Source organism: Schistocerca cancellata, chromosome 10, assembly GCF_023864275.1.
Source record: "Schistocerca cancellata isolate TAMUIC-IGC-003103 chromosome 10, iqSchCanc2.1, whole genome shotgun sequence".
NCBI classification, from domain to species: Eukaryota; Metazoa; Arthropoda; class Insecta; order Orthoptera; family Acrididae; genus Schistocerca; species Schistocerca cancellata.
In genome coordinates, this window is record NC_064635.1 from 139,038,516 (window position 1) to 139,056,617 (window position 18,102).

Below are 18,102 nucleotides of genomic sequence, written 5' to 3' on the forward strand. Positions count from 1 at the left end.
TGTCATTCCAAGGAACAACAGCCAGTGGATATTTCCTGCTATAGAGTATCTAGCCAAACTCTAAAACATCTCAGTGAAATAAAAGACAACAAAGATAAACACTTGGCAGACTATGTTAAGATATGTAAGAACATTTATAGGAAGGTGATTAAAAAAGCTAAAACAATGCACAATGACAAAGCAATTATATGGTCAGCAAACACCTCAAAGCATGTATCGCTCACAAAGGGATTGTGAGGATATTAAGATGAGAAAAATATTGCACGTACAGGGGCATTCAATTAGTCATTCTTCCTATGCTCTATAGCTGAGTGGAACATTAAGAAAACCTAATAACTGCTACAATGGGATGTACCCTATGCCATGCACCTCACAGTGGTTTGCAGAGTATAGATGAAAAAGCAGAATGTAGTTAAAAAAAAAAATATTAAAAGTGGAGAGGACATTGTTTTAAAAGTTGATGATTTTGCATTATTCATAAATCTTAACCATGTAAATTATAAAAATGTCTTCTTCATAAATACTCCAGTCAACTTGAATAAAAATCACCTTAGGAATAGTGGAACCTCTATTCCAATAGAAATAAGTGTCAATTCAATATTGCTATGCCACATAAATAAGTCAGAAGTTCTAAGAATAATAAAAACAATGAGGTACAAAATGTACCTGATGAGGTACCTGGTACAACCATAACAAAATGTGCTAGTGTCATATCAAAACCGCTCTCACACATCATATGTATATCATTATCAGAAGGTGTGTTTCCTCAAAGATTAAAAATTTCAAAGATAAAACCACAGTATAAAAAGGGCTATATATATCAAGTGGGAAATTATAGACAAATAGCTTAGTTATCTGTTTCTTCAAAAGTAATAGAGACAGTCATGAAATGTAAACTTGCAAATTTCCTTGAAAAATTCCATCTCATGCCTGTAAACTAGCACAGTTTTTGCAAAGGACTGAGTACAAATGGTTCAAATGGCTCTGAGCACTATGGGACTCAACATCTTAGGTCATAAGTCCCCTAGAACTTAGAACTACTTAAACCTAACTAACCTAAGGACATCACACACACCCATGCCCGAGGCAGGATTTGAACCTGCGACCGTAGCAGTCCCGCGGTTCCGGACTGCAGCGCCAGAACCGCTAGACCACCGCCGCCGGCGGACTGAGTACAGAATGAGCTATTTCCCATTTGACTGAAAATGTTGTAATGGGACAAGACAGACACAACAATACAATAGGAATAAATTTGGACTTATTGAAGGCTTTTGATTCAGTCCAATGTGATATCTTGCTAGAGAGATTAGAAGCTATTGGTACACAAAGAGTTGAGAAAAGATGGTTCCAGTCTTATCTCCATAATAGTCTCTACTACTTGTCTTCTACCTCAGGAAACATTAAAAACCAAAGTATTGTTTACAAATCTGACTTACAGACTGTACATATTGGGATACCAGATGGGAGTGTTCTAGGACTTCTCTTATTTATAATGCATGTAAATGCCACTGATTGGAAATTCGATGTCACTCACATAACCCTGTTTGCTAATAATACAAAATGATATTGTAACTGATGTAAACCAAATAGTGGCAACATCTTCAACCAGAGTTTTGGAATATTTACAAAATTGGTTTGAAATGAGTAAGTTAACTTTAAAAATTTCAAAAACTAATTACATCCATTACAGGAAAACAAGCCACAAAATGACCTGGACCTTAGAATTCAAAATAAAGAAGTTAAGAGAGTAGCTGTCACAATTTTAATCTGTCCAAATAGATGAAAATTTAAATTGGAAACCCTATATTCACTATCTCACTAGCAAGTTAAGTTCTGCTTGCTTTGCACTACGCGTAATTAGTAATGTGTCTAGTAAAAATTGTACCACACCTGTCTACTTTGCTTACATTAACACTGCTGTTACCTATGGCCTCACTCTCTGGAGTCAGAATACAACAAATCAAATCCAAAAACCATCTTCACACTACAAAAATGAGCTGTTAGCATAGAACTCTTGGCAATTATTTTAACACCCTCCAAGCAGCTGTCCCAACAGCTAAATATTCTACCTTTACCATGCCTCTACATACAAAAAAGTGTAACATAAAAAGCTGAATCAAAAATTTCAAAACCATTTAAATCAAAGTTCTATGTGCTAACTTTCACAGACCTTCTGTCACAGAACAACAACACAACTTGAACTCTTTCTTTCTCTTTTTACTTTCTTGGTTTAACATACAGCATTGCTTATATACTTTCTTGACAATACATGTTGTTTTAGTCTCATTGTTTACAAAATAGAATATTTTCTAATGAAACTTTGTGATTGGATTCAATAAGTCTGTCAATAAAATTTTGAAGTAGACTAATGTTTGATTATAATGAATTTTTTCATCACAAAACCAAAAGATCAATACTTGACACTATAACATGATGAAACGTAATTAAGAATGCTTGTCACAAAATTACAGATTTCTTGTTAATTACTGAATAACTTTTTGCCCTAACATAATTTGGAGAACTTTTACAGACTATGGAATAAGGTTACAAGCTTCACATTTTATACAAAAATTTTGTTTTGTCAGAATCTCAAAAAGGTCATTTGTTTATATCCAAAATTTCTAGAAGGCGTAATTACAAATTTAATTTGAGGCAGTCTGAATCTGATATCTTTTCAGACATGATTCCCTAACACCCTATGTGAGTTTAATTAAATCTGATCTCATGAAATATTTCAAATTGTCAACTTGGCTTTACATGAAATAATCGAATTTTAGGGATTATTTTACTGATACGTTAGAAGCTGGAGTTTTTAGAAAAAATAAGTGAAGGTGGCATGATAATGTTAGCATCAGTTACATAATTAGTTTTCCCACAACTATTACCAAATTTCTGATTCCAAAATGATGCACTACTGGTAATTACAGATTATGGCAAATTACTTTTACCTTGCAGGCTGTTAAGTTAATTAATTATACTACATCATGCACAAAATTTATGATCAGATGCTAATGCATATGTTATGAAGTAAAAGATGATCCATATTACACAGAGCACAGTATGTTATGAAACGAGTGGTAAACAAAAAAATCTATCTCGGGTGGTATCGAACAGTTCATAAATTCCCCCTCAATAAATCCTTTTACAGCATGCTCCAAGGTTTTAATGTGAGAACTCTTGAAGCTTTTAAGCAAAATAAATATTATTAACATTCTACATCTTTATTTTTAACAGCCATATACCTGCAGCCCTCTGCCAACAGAGAAGTCCAAACTGTAGCATGTGACACGGCAGTGTGTAACACTACTATGGCGGTGTGTAAGAAACAGGATGCTTTAGTCAAGTTCTGAATTCAAAGAGTTTGTCCACACATGGAGCACCCTCTCTTTAAGCATGACAATGTCAGACCACACACGAATGCTGTGACATCTGCAACAATCCGATGCCTCAGGTTCACTGTTCTGTCATCCTCTGTGCAGTCCCGACTTGGCCCCATCCAATTTTCGTCTGTTTCTAACTTAAAAATCACCATCAAGGGCTTCACTTTCATTTTGTTGATGGAGCCCCAACCACACTGCCGCTTGCACCACTTCATCACTACCAAACATTCTATTCCCAACTGGTGGCTCATCGGAAGAAATGTATTCGATTCCAGGGTGACTATTCTCCATGTCTACACATTCCTCAAGCTTGACAATTCTTCACATTAAAAATTAGATATTACTTTTGAGTGTGCCCTCTGGATAATGTGACTGAGTTAGCATTTATAACTACATTAAACTGTACTGTTCCCTTCTTAGTTAAACCTGATTAATAGGGATGCACTAGGAGTGTTTTTACTTGTCATTCTTATCAATAATCATCTTGCATGGTTCAATGATCGAAATATGATGATGTAGTTGGTGTTTTCAAAATCAGATGTGTTGTGCTGGATAAATGCTACAAATTTTTATTTCCACACTATGGTTTCCAACTGAGCCGGTTTGAGGTGTGTCTTCTGCTCCATCATGAAATGATAAAAGAGAAACTAAGTTAAGCGCTGATGGGTTTCTCTACAGTGTGATGTTTTGTTGCGGAGAATGAGGTGGTCAGACACCGACAGGAGGGGTAAGATTGAGGACTCCATTGTGCAGCACTATATAGCACAAAGGAGTGACATGAGAGGACCATAATGGGCCCTCAGGGGTGCTTAAAAGGTCATTTTATGGAGCAGAGCCAACACTGTGTAGTCTGCGAATGGCAAAATCCTTGCTTTTCAAGAAAAACATGTAATTTTCCTCCCAAACTGAACCATAATCTGATACCCTGGTTCCCTACAAGGCTGTTACAGCAGTATTAAGTCTGGTTATTCCAAGTTAATGATGGCTGTCTTAGAAGAACATACAGGGTGATTCAAGCAGTTAGGCACAAATTGAAGGAGCCAATGGAGAAAACAAAATAGAACAACTTTGGAATAGAAACATTTGATCTTGGAAGTAATCATGAGCCAGTAAAATCTTTAAAATGTCAGGAACAAGGAAATCAGTACACATTTACCAGGAGTTTAGTAGCTGTTGGAGTAAGCACCACATAACATTCATCATCAGATGTGGATACAACAAAGTGGAGCACCAGCAAACTATTCTGAGAAAGTACACGATGTAACCACTAACACATTGTAAGGGCTATTTGCAAGGATAAGATTATACTGCTACAAACACAGTAAAGTAGACTTCGTCCATGAAATGAATGAAGTAATGATTTCAGTAAAATATATGAAAAATTTGGTTGCCAGAATTCATATCTCAGAGAGGAACTTCAAACTCAGGGCAGGAGCATATAGAGAATCTCTGGCTCAAGTTCAACAGAATAGTTGACCATGCTCTGGATCAACACATACACAGTAGAACAGTTCATAATGGGAGGGAACCTCCTTGGGTTACAGTCTCTGTAAAGAAACTTCCAAAGAAACAGAGATTACAGTATAATAGGTGTAGAACAAAGTGTAGGGTGGAAGATAGAGAGATGCTGAATGAAATGCTTTAGGCTGTGTGAAGCCTTCAGTGACTGGTGCCACTAATAGCCTTTACATATGACCAGAATTTCTTTGGGTTCTGTGAAAGATCACTTGAGAATATTCTGCTACAGCAAAATTAGTGTCCAGTCCCTAGCGAATGAGACAGGAACTGAAACGGAGGGTAGCAAAGTAACAACTGAAATGCTTAACTCCATTTGCAAATATTTATTTAAATTGAGGCACTCATCCTGGGTTTTCATTTGTAATGTTCATACTACTGGAAAGTTGATCGAAATACCTATTATTGTCAGTATCAGTGGTGCTGAGAAACAGCTGAAATAGTTAAAATGGAACAAAGCTACAGGGCCCAATGGAAGCCTTGTCAGCCAGCTTCAAATTCAAACTATAATCTGAGTTAGTTCCTATTCTGTTTAGAATTTATCTTAGATCCCTCCAATAAAAAACTGTGCCCAGTTCTTGGAAAAGGGCACAGGTCACAAGAAGGGTAGTAGAAGTGCTCCACAAAATTACCGTCCAATATTCCTAACATCAATTTGAGCTCAGAATATGCACCAAGATTCTACAACAAACATAATGAGGTATCTTCAACAGAATGACCTCCTCCATGCCAACCAGCATGGTTTTCACATTATCAATGTTTTCAAAATCCAACTTGCACTTTTCTCATCTGACATACTGAAAGCTTTGGATCAAGGCAACCAGGTGGATACAGTATTTATTGATTTCAGAAAAGCATTTGATGCAGTATTGTGCCTACACTTACTGTCAAAAGTATGATCATATGGGGTATCAAGGGAATTTTGTGACTGGATTGAGGACTTTTTGGTAGGGAGGACACAGCATGATATCTTAGATGGAGAGTCATCATCAGATGTAGAAGTGCCAGACAGAAGTGCGTTTGGACCCTTACCATTCATGTTGTATATTAACAAACTTTCTGACAATATTAATAGTAAAATCAGGCTTTTTTGCAGATGATGCAGTTATATATAAAGAAGTTACTATCTGAAAGGAACTGCATATTCAGTCAGGTATTGATAAGATTTCAATATGGTGCAGAGATTAGCAACTTGCTCCAAATGTTCGGAAATGTAACAATGATATTATAGTCATAGGATATTACTTTTTTTTCATTTTGTGAAGTTCACAGTCAGTCACTGTTGGAATTGGCTAGCTCATACAAATACCTGGATGTAACACATTGCAGGGATATGAAATGGAATGATCATATAGGTTCAGTTGTGGGTAAAGCAGGTGGTGGACTTCAGTTTACTGGTGGAATACTGGGGAAATGCAATCAGTCTGCAAAGGAGGTTGCTTACAAATTAGCCGTATGACCCATTCTAGGATACTGCTCAAGTGTGCAACACTCATGCCAAATAAGGGGATACTGAACATATGAGGTGTGACAATAAAGTAATGACACTGATTATCTTTGCAATATGTGTCAACTGTGCAGGCTTGCGTAGGCACAAGATCTTTGACTTTGGTCTATAAGCGGCTTCTAGTCCAAGCGGCACATCAATGCAACTGCTCAGTCGTGAGTTGTGCTGTAATAAGTTAACATGTGTTTGTGTCTCTTGTCATGGAAATGGAACCACATAATATTGTGCAATGGTGTGCCATTTCTTTTTGTGTTGATTTGGGTGAAAACATGATGGCAACTTACAGTAAGCTTCAGAAGGCTCACAGATGGATGTCAACTTGTCTAGGGTGTGTGAACTCATACGATCTGATTGAAGATTATCGGTGAAAACGATTGCAGAAGAACTGAACAATCAAGAAATGGTTTGTCTGATAATAACTGAAGATCTTGGTATGAGAAAGATTTGTACAAAAATGGTCCCCAAATATCTCACACCACAACAGTGAGAAACACGGAAGAATGTGGCAGCCGATCTGTTAGAGCAAATGGAAATCAATCCAGAATTGTTGAGCTGTGTTATCACTGGTGATGAAAGTTGGTTTTTTCAGTATGATTCAGAGACAAAACGCCAAAGTTTGCAACGGTGTTCAAAGGGATAACCCAGACGTAAAAAAGCTCGCACATCAAAGTCAAAAGTGAAATACATGCTTGTGTGCTTCTTTGATTCCAAGGGAATTGTTCATAAATAGTGGGTGCCTACTGGACGAACAGTTATCTAATATTACTACAAAGAAATTTTAGAAAGACTTCGTAAAAGAGTTCTTTGTGTCCGTGCCAACATTGCTGATAATTGGATTCTGCATCACAATAATGCACCATCCCATACTGCTCTGTCAGTACAGCAATTTTTAACATCAAAACAAATTTCAGTACTACCACAGCCACCTTATTCACCAGATATTGCTCTGTGCAACTTTTTTCTATTTACAATAGTCAAAATGGTGGTCAAGGGACACCATTTTCAAACAACACAAGATGTCCAAAAAGCTGTGACTAGGGTCTTGGAGGATATTACAGAAGATGAGTTCCAGAAATATTACCATCAATGGCAGAAGTGCTGAAAAAAATGTGTGTGCAATCAGAAGGGAACTACTTTGAAGGAGACAACATTAAAATTGACTAAAATGGTAAACAACATTTTTTTCATATCGGTCTCATTACTTTACTGTCACACCTCGTATACAAATGGTCACAGGTTTGTTTAATCCATGAGAGAGTGTCACAGAGATACTGAAGGAACTGAACTGGAAGGCTTTTCAAGATAGACATAAACTAACCCGAGAAAGTCTATTAACAAAGTTTCAAGAACTGGCTTAAAATGATTACTCTATGAATATAATACAACCCCCTATGTGTCACTCACATTGGGATCATAAGGATAAGATCAGAAAAATTACTGTACACACAGAGTCATTCAAACAATCATTCTTCCCACACTCCATATGTAAATGGAACAGGAATAAACCTTGATAACCAGCAGAATGCCATGCACCTCATGCTGATTTGGAGCACAGCACTGTATCTACATCTGTACTCTGTGAACGTACATTTGCAAAAATTTCTACCTCAAATTTAGGCCTATGTTTGGCAGAAAGGGCATTCCTGGCCAAGACAGCTCTACTGCTATCATTACTAGTCTACCTCTTATCTCCCTATTCCGTCTGTCAAGGGTATTTTACTGCCTAAGTACAAGTATCTGTTAACATCAGGATTGGTGATCATGAAGTAGATTAAGTTAAGTTTCTCACTGTTGTCCTATCTTCTTCTTCTCATTCCATTCATCTTTCTTTGATTTGCTTTCAGTCCCTATTCTTTACTCATTGGGCTGCTCATTCCATTCAGCAAGTCCTGCAATTCTTCGACACTTTCACTGAGAACAGCAATGTCATTAGTGAATCTTACTGCTATCATTTTACTTTGAATTTTAATTCCACTTCCAAACCTTTCTTTTACTGCTGCCTTGATGTACAGATTGAACAGTAGGGAACAAAGACTACATCCCTGGTCTTACACCCTTTATAATCCACTTCATTCTTGGTTGTCCACTCTTATTATTCCTTCTTGGGTCTTGTACATATTGTATATTACCATTTATTCCTATAGCTTGCCCCTATTTTTCTCAAAATTTTGACCATCTTGACCATTTTACATTGTCAAATGCTTCTTCCTGTTCAACAAATCCTGTGAAAGTGTCTTGATTTTTCTTCAGTCTTGCAATTATGACATTTGGTTGATAATGGAAGCACCTCTGGTGCTTTTCCCTTTCCTAAAGCCAAACTGCTCATCAGCTAACACATCATCAGGATACATAGCCAAAAACCTTTATGGAAAAATAAAGGCATGTTTGCTTTTACTGTTGTACCAGTCAGTGAAATTAAGATTTGCATTTCATAAGAAAGACTCTTTTTTCTTTAAACTCTAAAGTCACCACAACAATATTAAATACCTGCAGTCTGTTGATTGCAGAAAACATATATATCCACATCTTTAAAAATGTTATTGCATCTCCTGTATCACATGTGAGAAGGCCAGAATTGCCATAGATACATCACTACTGCCAACATCTAAGTGACAATAAAGTTGCATTTCATTAAATGATTGTTGTTTTATTTATTTTTGCTTACTTCAGGATCAGGCATCAAGTTATGTCACTCTCTGGAAAGATCATCATATTGGTCCCATATAAGTGCAATGTGGCACTCTGTTCAATGACTTAATTTCTGGATTTTGCCATAGCTGTAAGTAATTATTTCCTCCTTCAAAACTGTGGCTAATTCTAAGATCTCGAGAGGGGAGCAGGTTACTATGCAGAGGAACTTAACAACTTGTTGGGCTGTTTCTTCTCTTGCCCTACTACCACAACAAGTCAGGCAAATCTTAATAGGAAGGTCTATAACTATATGATCCCATGATTCACCCACCAACAATTTTAGCAAAACTGAAGTATCACTTCTTTGTCACCCTTCATTCACCAATAAAATGTAGATAATTTTCACAAAAGAATATATCTTAACTAGCAGTGACGGGCACACCTACGGCCTTTTAACATCATTGTGACTGTTGATGCAGCTTTAAGCAGTGAAACTGGCCATGTATCAATAAAACACCTATTTTACTAGTTGTCAGCAGATTAAAGGAAGCTGCTGTAAATGAAACAACACAAGTTGGAAGAAATATCACACAATAAAGGAAAGTTTAATGTTTTTATTTTGGTGTTCAGTACCATACGAAACAACACTATTCTGACTCATAACACACACACACACACTCATATATGGCAGTCTAAACAATACTGGAAATATATGAGTTACTGAAATCCTTTTGTCATACATTCATGTTGGCTCTAGCATTTACAAATATATGTTAACAACATAACATTTATTTTATGTCTTTTACATTAAATTGCTTTTGTATTCTATCACTGTGAATCAGTCTATGGTTTCATACAATTGTCAAATGCACTAACTACATTTATGTATTCCTCATACTACTGCTCCAGGTTACCTTGTTTACCATCATCTTACCCAGTCTGCAGGTGCAGCCTGGGTCTGTTTGGAACAGAAGCCTCTCTGCCATCTTCTGTCTTCCCTCCATTTCTTTTCATCTCATGTATCTTTCTAGATGTCCTCTTCTCCTCCATTTACTTAACCTAACCATACCATTTAAGCCTCATTTCCTCTATTCTATCCTGTAAAGGCTTCTCCTCCAATAGTTCTATGGTCCTCTAATTCCTTAACTTCTCTACCTTAGTCACTGTAATACTATTTCTCAAGAATCATCTGATTAGTTTGTATTTTTCTTCTCTCTCTTGCTTCCATTACCAAGGTCTTGGAGATGTCTGTCAGGATTGAAACATAGTACACCGAATATATGAAGGCTAGAATGAGATTTTCACTCTGCAGCGGAGTGTGCGCTGATATGAAACTTCCTGGCAGATTAAAACTGTGTGCCCGACCGAGACTCGAACTCGGGACCTTTGCCTTTCGCGGGCAAGTGCTCTACCAACTGAGCTACCGAAGCACGACTCACGCCCGGTACTCACAGCTTTACTTCTGCCAGTACCTCGTCTCCTACCTTCCAAACTTTACAGAAGCTCTCCTGCGAACCTTGCAGAACTAGCACTCCTGAAAGAAAGGATATTGCGGAGACATGGCTTAGCCACAGCCTGGGGGATGTTTCCAGAATGAGATTTTCACTCTGCAGCGGAGTGTGCGCTGATATGAAACTTCCTGGCAGATTAAAACTGTGTGCCCGACCGAGACTCGAACTCGGGACCTTTGCCTTTCGCGGGCAAGTGCTCTACCAACTGAGCTACCGAAGCACGACTCACGCCCGGTACTCACAGCTTTACTTCTGCCAGTACCTCGTCTCCTACCTTCCAAACTTTACAGAAGCTCTCCTGCGAACCTTGCAGAACTAGCACTCCTGAAAGAAAGGATATTGCGGAGACATGGCTTAGCCACAGCCTGGGGGATGTTTCCAGAATGAGATTTTCACTCTGCAGCGGAGTGTGCGCTGATATGAAACTTCCTGGCAGATTAAAACTGTGTGCCCGACCGAGACTCGAACTCGGGACCTTTGCCTTTCGCGGGCAAGTGCTCTACCAACTGAGCTACCGAAGCACGACTCACGCCCGGTACTCACAGCTTTACTTCTGCCAGTACCTCGTCTCCTACCTTCCAAACTTTACAGAAGCTCTCCTGCGAACCTTGCAGAACTAGCACTCCTGAAAGAAAGGATATTGCGGAGACATGGCTTAGCCACAGCCTGGGGGATGTTTCCAGAATGAGATTTTCACTCTGCAGCGGAGTGTGCGCTGATATGAAACTTCCTGGCAGATTAAAACTGTGTGCCCGACCGAGACTCGAACTCGGGACCTTTGCCTTTCGCGGGCAAGTGCTCTACCAACTGAGCTACCGAAGCACGACTCACGCCCGGTACTCACAGCTTTACTTCTGCCAGTACCTCGTCTCCTACCTTCCAAACTTTACAGAAGCTCTCCTGCGAACCTTGCAGAACTAGCACTCCTGAAAGAAAGGATATTGCGGAGACATGGCTTAGCCACAGCCTGGGGGATGTTTCCAGAATGAGATTTTCACTCTGCAGCGGAGTGTGCGCTGATATGAAACTTCCTGGCAGATTAAAACTGTGTGCCCGACCGAGACTCGAACTCGGGACCTTTGCCTTTCGCGGGCAAGTGCTCTACCAACTGAGCTACCGAAGCACGACTCACGCCCGGTACTCACAGCTTTACTTCTGCCAGTACCTCGTCTCCTACCTTCCAAACTTTACAGAAGCTCTCCTGCGAACCTTGCAGAACTAGCACTCCTGAAAGAAAGGATATTGCGGAGACATGGCTTAGCCACAGCCTGGGGGATGTTTCCAGAATGAGATTTTCACTCTGCAGCGGAGTGTGCGCTGATATGAAACTTCCTGGCAGATTAAAACTGTGTGCCCGACCGAGACTCGAACTCGGGACCTTTGCCTTTCGCGGGCAAGTGCTCTACCAACTGAGCTACCGAAGCACGACTCACGCCCGGTACTCACAGCTTTACTTCTGCCAGTACCTCGTCTCCTACCTTCCAAACTTTACAGAAGCTCTCCTGCGAACCTTGCAGAACTAGCACTCCTGAAAGAAAGGATATTGCGGAGACATGGCTTAGCCACAGCCTGGGGGATGTTTCCAGAATGAGATTTTCACTCTGCAGCGGAGTGTGCGCTGATATGAAACTTCCTGGCAGATTAAAACTGTGTGCCCGACCGAGACTCGAACTCGGGACCTTTGCCTTTCGCGGGCAAGTGCTCTACCAACTGAGCTACCGAAGCACGACTCACGCCCGGTACTCACAGCTTTACTTCTGCCAGTACCTCGTCTCCTACCTTCCAAACTTTACAGAAGCTCTCCTGCGAACCTTGCAGAACTAGCACTCCTGAAAGAAAGGATATTGCGGAGACATGGCTTAGCCACAGCCTGGGGGATGTTTCCAGAATGAGATTTTCACTCTGCAGCGGAGTGTGCGCTGATATGAAACTTCCTGGCAGATTAAAACTGTGTGCCCGACCGAGACTCGAACTCGGGACCTTTGCCTTTCGCGGGCAAGTGCTCTACCAACTGAGCTACCGAAGCACGACTCACGCCCGGTACTCACAGCTTTACTTCTGCCAGTACCTCGTCTCCTACCTTCCAAACTTTACAGAAGCTCTCCTGCGAACCTTGCAGAACTAGCACTCCTGAAAGAAAGGATATTGCGGAGACATGGCTTAGCCACAGCCTGGGGGATGTTTCCAGAATGAGATTTTCACTCTGCAGCGGAGTGTGCGCTGATATGAAACTTCCTGGCAGATTAAAACTGTGTGCCCGACCGAGACTCGAACTCGGGACCTTTGCCTTTCGCGGGCAAGTGCTCTACCAACTGAGCTACCGAAGCACGACTCACGCCCGGTACTCACAGCTTTACTTCTGCCAGTACCTCGTCTCCTACCTTCCAAACTTTACAGAAGCTCTCCTGCGAACCTTGCAGAACTAGCACTTCTTTCAGGAGTGCTAGTTCTGCAAGGTTCGCAGGAGAGCTTCTGTAAAGTTTGGAAGGTAGGAGACGAGGTACTGGCAGAAGTAAAGCTGTGAGTACCGGGCGTGAGTCGTGCTTCGGTAGCTCAGTTGGTAGAGCACTTGCCCGCGAAAGGCAAAGGTCCCGAGTTCGAGTCTCGGTCGGGCACACAGTTTTAATCTGCCAGGAAGTTTCATATCAGCGCACACTCCGCTGCAGAGTGAAAATCTCATTCTGGAAACATCCCCCAGGCTGTGGCTAAGCCATGTCTCCGCAATATCCTTTCTTTCAGGAGTGCTAGTTCTGCAAGGTTCGCAGGAGAGCTTCTGTAAAGTTTGGAAGGTAGGAGACGAGGTACTGGCAGAAGTAAAGCTGTGAGTACCGGGCGTGAGTCGTGCTTCGGTAGCTCAGTTGGTAGAGCACTTGCCCGCGAAAGGCAAAGGTCCCGAGTTCGAGTCTCGGTCGGGCACACAGTTTTAATCTGCCAGGAAGTTTCATATCAGCGCACACTCCGCTGCAGAGTGAAAATCTCATTCTGGAAACATCCCCCAGGCTGTGGCTAAGCCATGTCTCCGCAATATCCTTTCTTTCAGGAGTGCTAGTTCTGCAAGGTTCGCAGGAGAGCTTCTGTAAAGTTTGGAAGGTAGGAGACGAGGTACTGGCAGAAGTAAAGCTGTGAGTACCGGGCGTGAGTCGTGCTTCGGTAGCTCAGTTGGTAGAGCACTTGCCCGCGAAAGGCAAAGGTCCCGAGTTCGAGTCTCGGTCGGGCACACAGTTTTAATCTGCCAGGAAGTTTCATATCAGCGCACACTCCGCTGCAGAGTGAAAATCTCATTCTGGAAACATCCCCCAGGCTGTGGCTAAGCCATGTCTCCGCAATATCCTTTCTTTCAGGAGTGCTAGTTCTGCAAGGTTCGCAGGAGAGCTTCTGTAAAGTTTGGAAGGTAGGAGACGAGGTACTGGCAGAAGTAAAGCTGTGAGTACCGGGCGTGAGTCGTGCTTCGGTAGCTCAGTTGGTAGAGCACTTGCCCGCGAAAGGCAAAGGTCCCGAGTTCGAGTCTCGGTCGGGCACACAGTTTTAATCTGCCAGGAAGTTTCATATCAGCGCACACTCCGCTGCAGAGTGAAAATCTCATTCTGGAAACATCCCCCAGGCTGTGGCTAAGCCATGTCTCCGCAATATCCTTTCTTTCAGGAGTGCTAGTTCTGCAAGGTTCGCAGGAGAGCTTCTGTAAAGTTTGGAAGGTAGGAGACGAGGTACTGGCAGAAGTAAAGCTGTGAGTACCGGGCGTGAGTCGTGCTTCGGTAGCTCAGTTGGTAGAGCACTTGCCCGCGAAAGGCAAAGGTCCCGAGTTCGAGTCTCGGTCGGGCACACAGTTTTAATCTGCCAGGAAGTTTCATATCAGCGCACACTCCGCTGCAGAGTGAAAATCTCATTCTGGAAACATCCCCCAGGCTGTGGCTAAGCCATGTCTCCGCAATATCCTTTCTTTCAGGAGTGCTAGTTCTGCAAGGTTCGCAGGAGAGCTTCTGTAAAGTTTGGAAGGTAGGAGACGAGGTACTGGCAGAAGTAAAGCTGTGAGTACCGGGCGTGAGTCGTGCTTCGGTAGCTCAGTTGGTAGAGCACTTGCCCGCGAAAGGCAAAGGTCCCGAGTTCGAGTCTCGGTCGGGCACACAGTTTTAATCTGCCAGGAAGTTTCATATCAGCGCACACTCCGCTGCAGAGTGAAAATCTCATTCTGGAAACATCCCCCAGGCTGTGGCTAAGCCATGTCTCCGCAATATCCTTTCTTTCAGGAGTGCTAGTTCTGCAAGGTTCGCAGGAGAGCTTCTGTAAAGTTTGGAAGGTAGGAGACGAGGTACTGGCAGAAGTAAAGCTGTGAGTACCGGGCGTGAGTCGTGCTTCGGTAGCTCAGTTGGTAGAGCACTTGCCCGCGAAAGGCAAAGGTCCCGAGTTCGAGTCTCGGTCGGGCACACAGTTTTAATCTGCCAGGAAGTTTCATATCAGCGCACACTCCGCTGCAGAGTGAAAATCTCATTCTGGAAACATCCCCCAGGCTGTGGCTAAGCCATGTCTCCGCAATATCCTTTCTTTCAGGAGTGCTAGTTCTGCAAGGTTCGCAGGAGAGCTTCTGTAAAGTTTGGAAGGTAGGAGACGAGGTACTGGCAGAAGTAAAGCTGTGAGTACCGGGCGTGAGTCGTGCTTCGGTAGCTCAGTTGGTAGAGCACTTGCCCGCGAAAGGCAAAGGTCCCGAGTTCGAGTCTCGGTCGGGCACACAGTTTTAATCTGCCAGGAAGTTTCATATGAAGGCTATTTTGAAATTGAAGTCTGAGGCGTCATGAAATAGAAACCACAGTGAAAATCAAAAATGTTTTATTTACAACAGTTAGCTACACCTTCTAGCTACTTCTCTAGATAGCCACCACTCTGACAGACATTTGCCACAGCACTGCACCAACTTTTCAATACCCTCACCTCAGAAGTCAGACAATTGGATTTTCTGCCAAATCTGTACACCAAACTGCAGCTTGTTGTCTGCACAAAAATTTTGTCTTTGTAGACAGCATGTGGGCAAAGAGATGGATGTCAGAGGGAGTCATGTCTAGGCTGTGAGGTGGCTGATCGAACACTTCCTATTGAAAATGCTACAGGAACAGCCTCACTGCCCCTGCAGTGTGTGGCAGAGAACTGTTGCGAAGAAGGAAATGCATGACAGTTCATCTGATTTACTGCAGTCCACACAATGTAAATCTCTCACCAGATCCTCATGCTCAGTAGAAGACACTATTGTTCTAGGTGTCTTAATATGCTTATTGTGTGCACAAAAGTGAAAAGTGCAGTGTGACATGATCAGCGGGCATACTAGAGATACTGTTCAACACATCTATGCAAAGCTTCATCAGATTTTTCACTGATGTTTTCATTTCGTGATCCATCAGACCTTACTTTCCAAGTAGCCCTCATAAAACAATTTTGCTGTTTTAATGCATATCCTTGCTCCATTTCAGGCTTTTACCCACAGTCATCCACAAGGGAGGCAAGAAGGGACACTTGCCCCCTGTGGAATCAGGTTTCTTACTCAGCCCAGAATTCTCTCAAATTTCTAGCCATCATCATCTGAGACCCCAATAAATTGGCAACTGTGGCAAGAAATACTACTGATGTAGCAATCACAATGTATCTTGGCATTTTCTTAGTTGGCATTCCACTCATGGGAAACTGCCTGTTCCTTTGGCACAGCTACATTTTTGGTGCAATCTCCAATCAACATGGGTACAAGGCTTTACAGAACCGTGTCAAAGTAATATCTTCAATCTTTTTGTTGCTCCCTTACACACATGACTCAGAAAAAGATAATACCATTTTCTATGCTAGAAGAGAGGGGAAGGTAAAAAAATGTGCTCTCCAAGACTGGATCCATCTCAAAGTCCACGAATAGAACACAGAGCTACATGGAGTTACAGTGATGCAACAAACTGGAGTTAATCATCTTAACTTGGTGCAGCCCTAGGCTCCTAAAAGTTGATTCTACTAGCCAATTTGAGGATGGTGTTGGGAGATTTCTCACATTCATCTAACTGTATTTTTGCCCTGCAATACACTTTACCTAACAAACCCAAAAACTGTAGCTTTCAAAACACATTTTGTGCAGTTTTAATTATAGAAGTAGACACTAAAGAAGAAATCATGATATTGATTTCTTGCACTGACTTCATGAACAGATGTGAACTCTTACAAGCAATGTGTTGTGGATGGCATCAAAGTTGAACAAGCCTTTTTAAAAGTTTATTCCCTGTTTCTCCACTTAAGGGGTATTAACCTTCCAGTTATTAACACAGCATTGGTATTTGCAAATTCACAACACTCAGCACTAAGGGGTTAACTTTTTCTGAATGCCCCCCCATGAATCTTATTCTCTGTGAAGCTACCAATGCTTCTGACAAGTGTTGCATTCTCCTGAGGGTTTTGGGTACCACCAAGGCACCACAATTTTTGTCTTTCATCTAGAATCTTATTCTGGCATTAAGGGGGTTAATGTGGTGTTCTTATCGATATCCAGTGTGGTTTTGTCAGTCTTTCTGATCTTCTTCCTGCTTCTGATATTTTAGCTTCACCTCAAAGATTGTGGAAGTATGGACAGATTAGTTATGTCAAAACTTTCTACCGTTGAATACCCCAGATTTAATCATGTGTGGGTAGAATTTCAGATTGTTGAATCAAAACAGCTGGCATCCACCATCACATTAATAACATAAAAAGATGTACTTTGCTAACTTACTGAAATATGATACCTATACAGTTAGTATTTGTATTATACATATAAAGTAATCCATCTCAAGAGATTCATAGTTATCTACTTATAGTGAGTTTTTTTTGTAACATTTAATTATTGGGGCACAACATGTTTTCAATCTCACCAAATCATTTACATCAAAGTTGTCAAGTTTTGAATCTTGCCACCTCTTGGACGAATTCCTGCAGATGCCCTTGCTTCTGTCACAAACTCTCCACTTCCTCAGTCATTCCCCACCATTTGTTATTCTCTCCTCCTTCCTGACAGTCATCATTATAGGCATACATCCAATGTCCTCGTGCTTCCTCCTCGTTACCCCAAATCATCTTCACAGATCACTGCTTTCATCTTCCCTCCACCTTGCATGAAATAATGACCAGAGTGGTAAAAGCATCACCACACTGGAGAGAAATGGCAAGAGTGCACAGTACTCTGCTTCAAGCCATTCTTCTGTTCCAGATGATCTTCACACAGCTGATGATTTTCACACAGCTTACACCCCCACAGTATATTTCTCTTTTCCTTCATATAGTCTGCTTTTGAACTCTGTTCTGCAGGGACTTCCATACCTTGCTTTTACATGTACTATCATATGCTTTTTCAATGTCTAGGTAGGTCATCAAAAAACATCTACTCCATATTCATTGCAGTGTTCCTGCAGCTGTTTTACAGTGAAAATATTTCTGGTAAAGTTTACTAAACTATAATTTGGACAACGGCACAAAGTCTCATCAGTCTCATCCTCTGATAATTTTTGCACTCACTTCCATTACCTTACTCAGAGATTGGGGCAATTGTTCCCCTCTTTGAATGTTC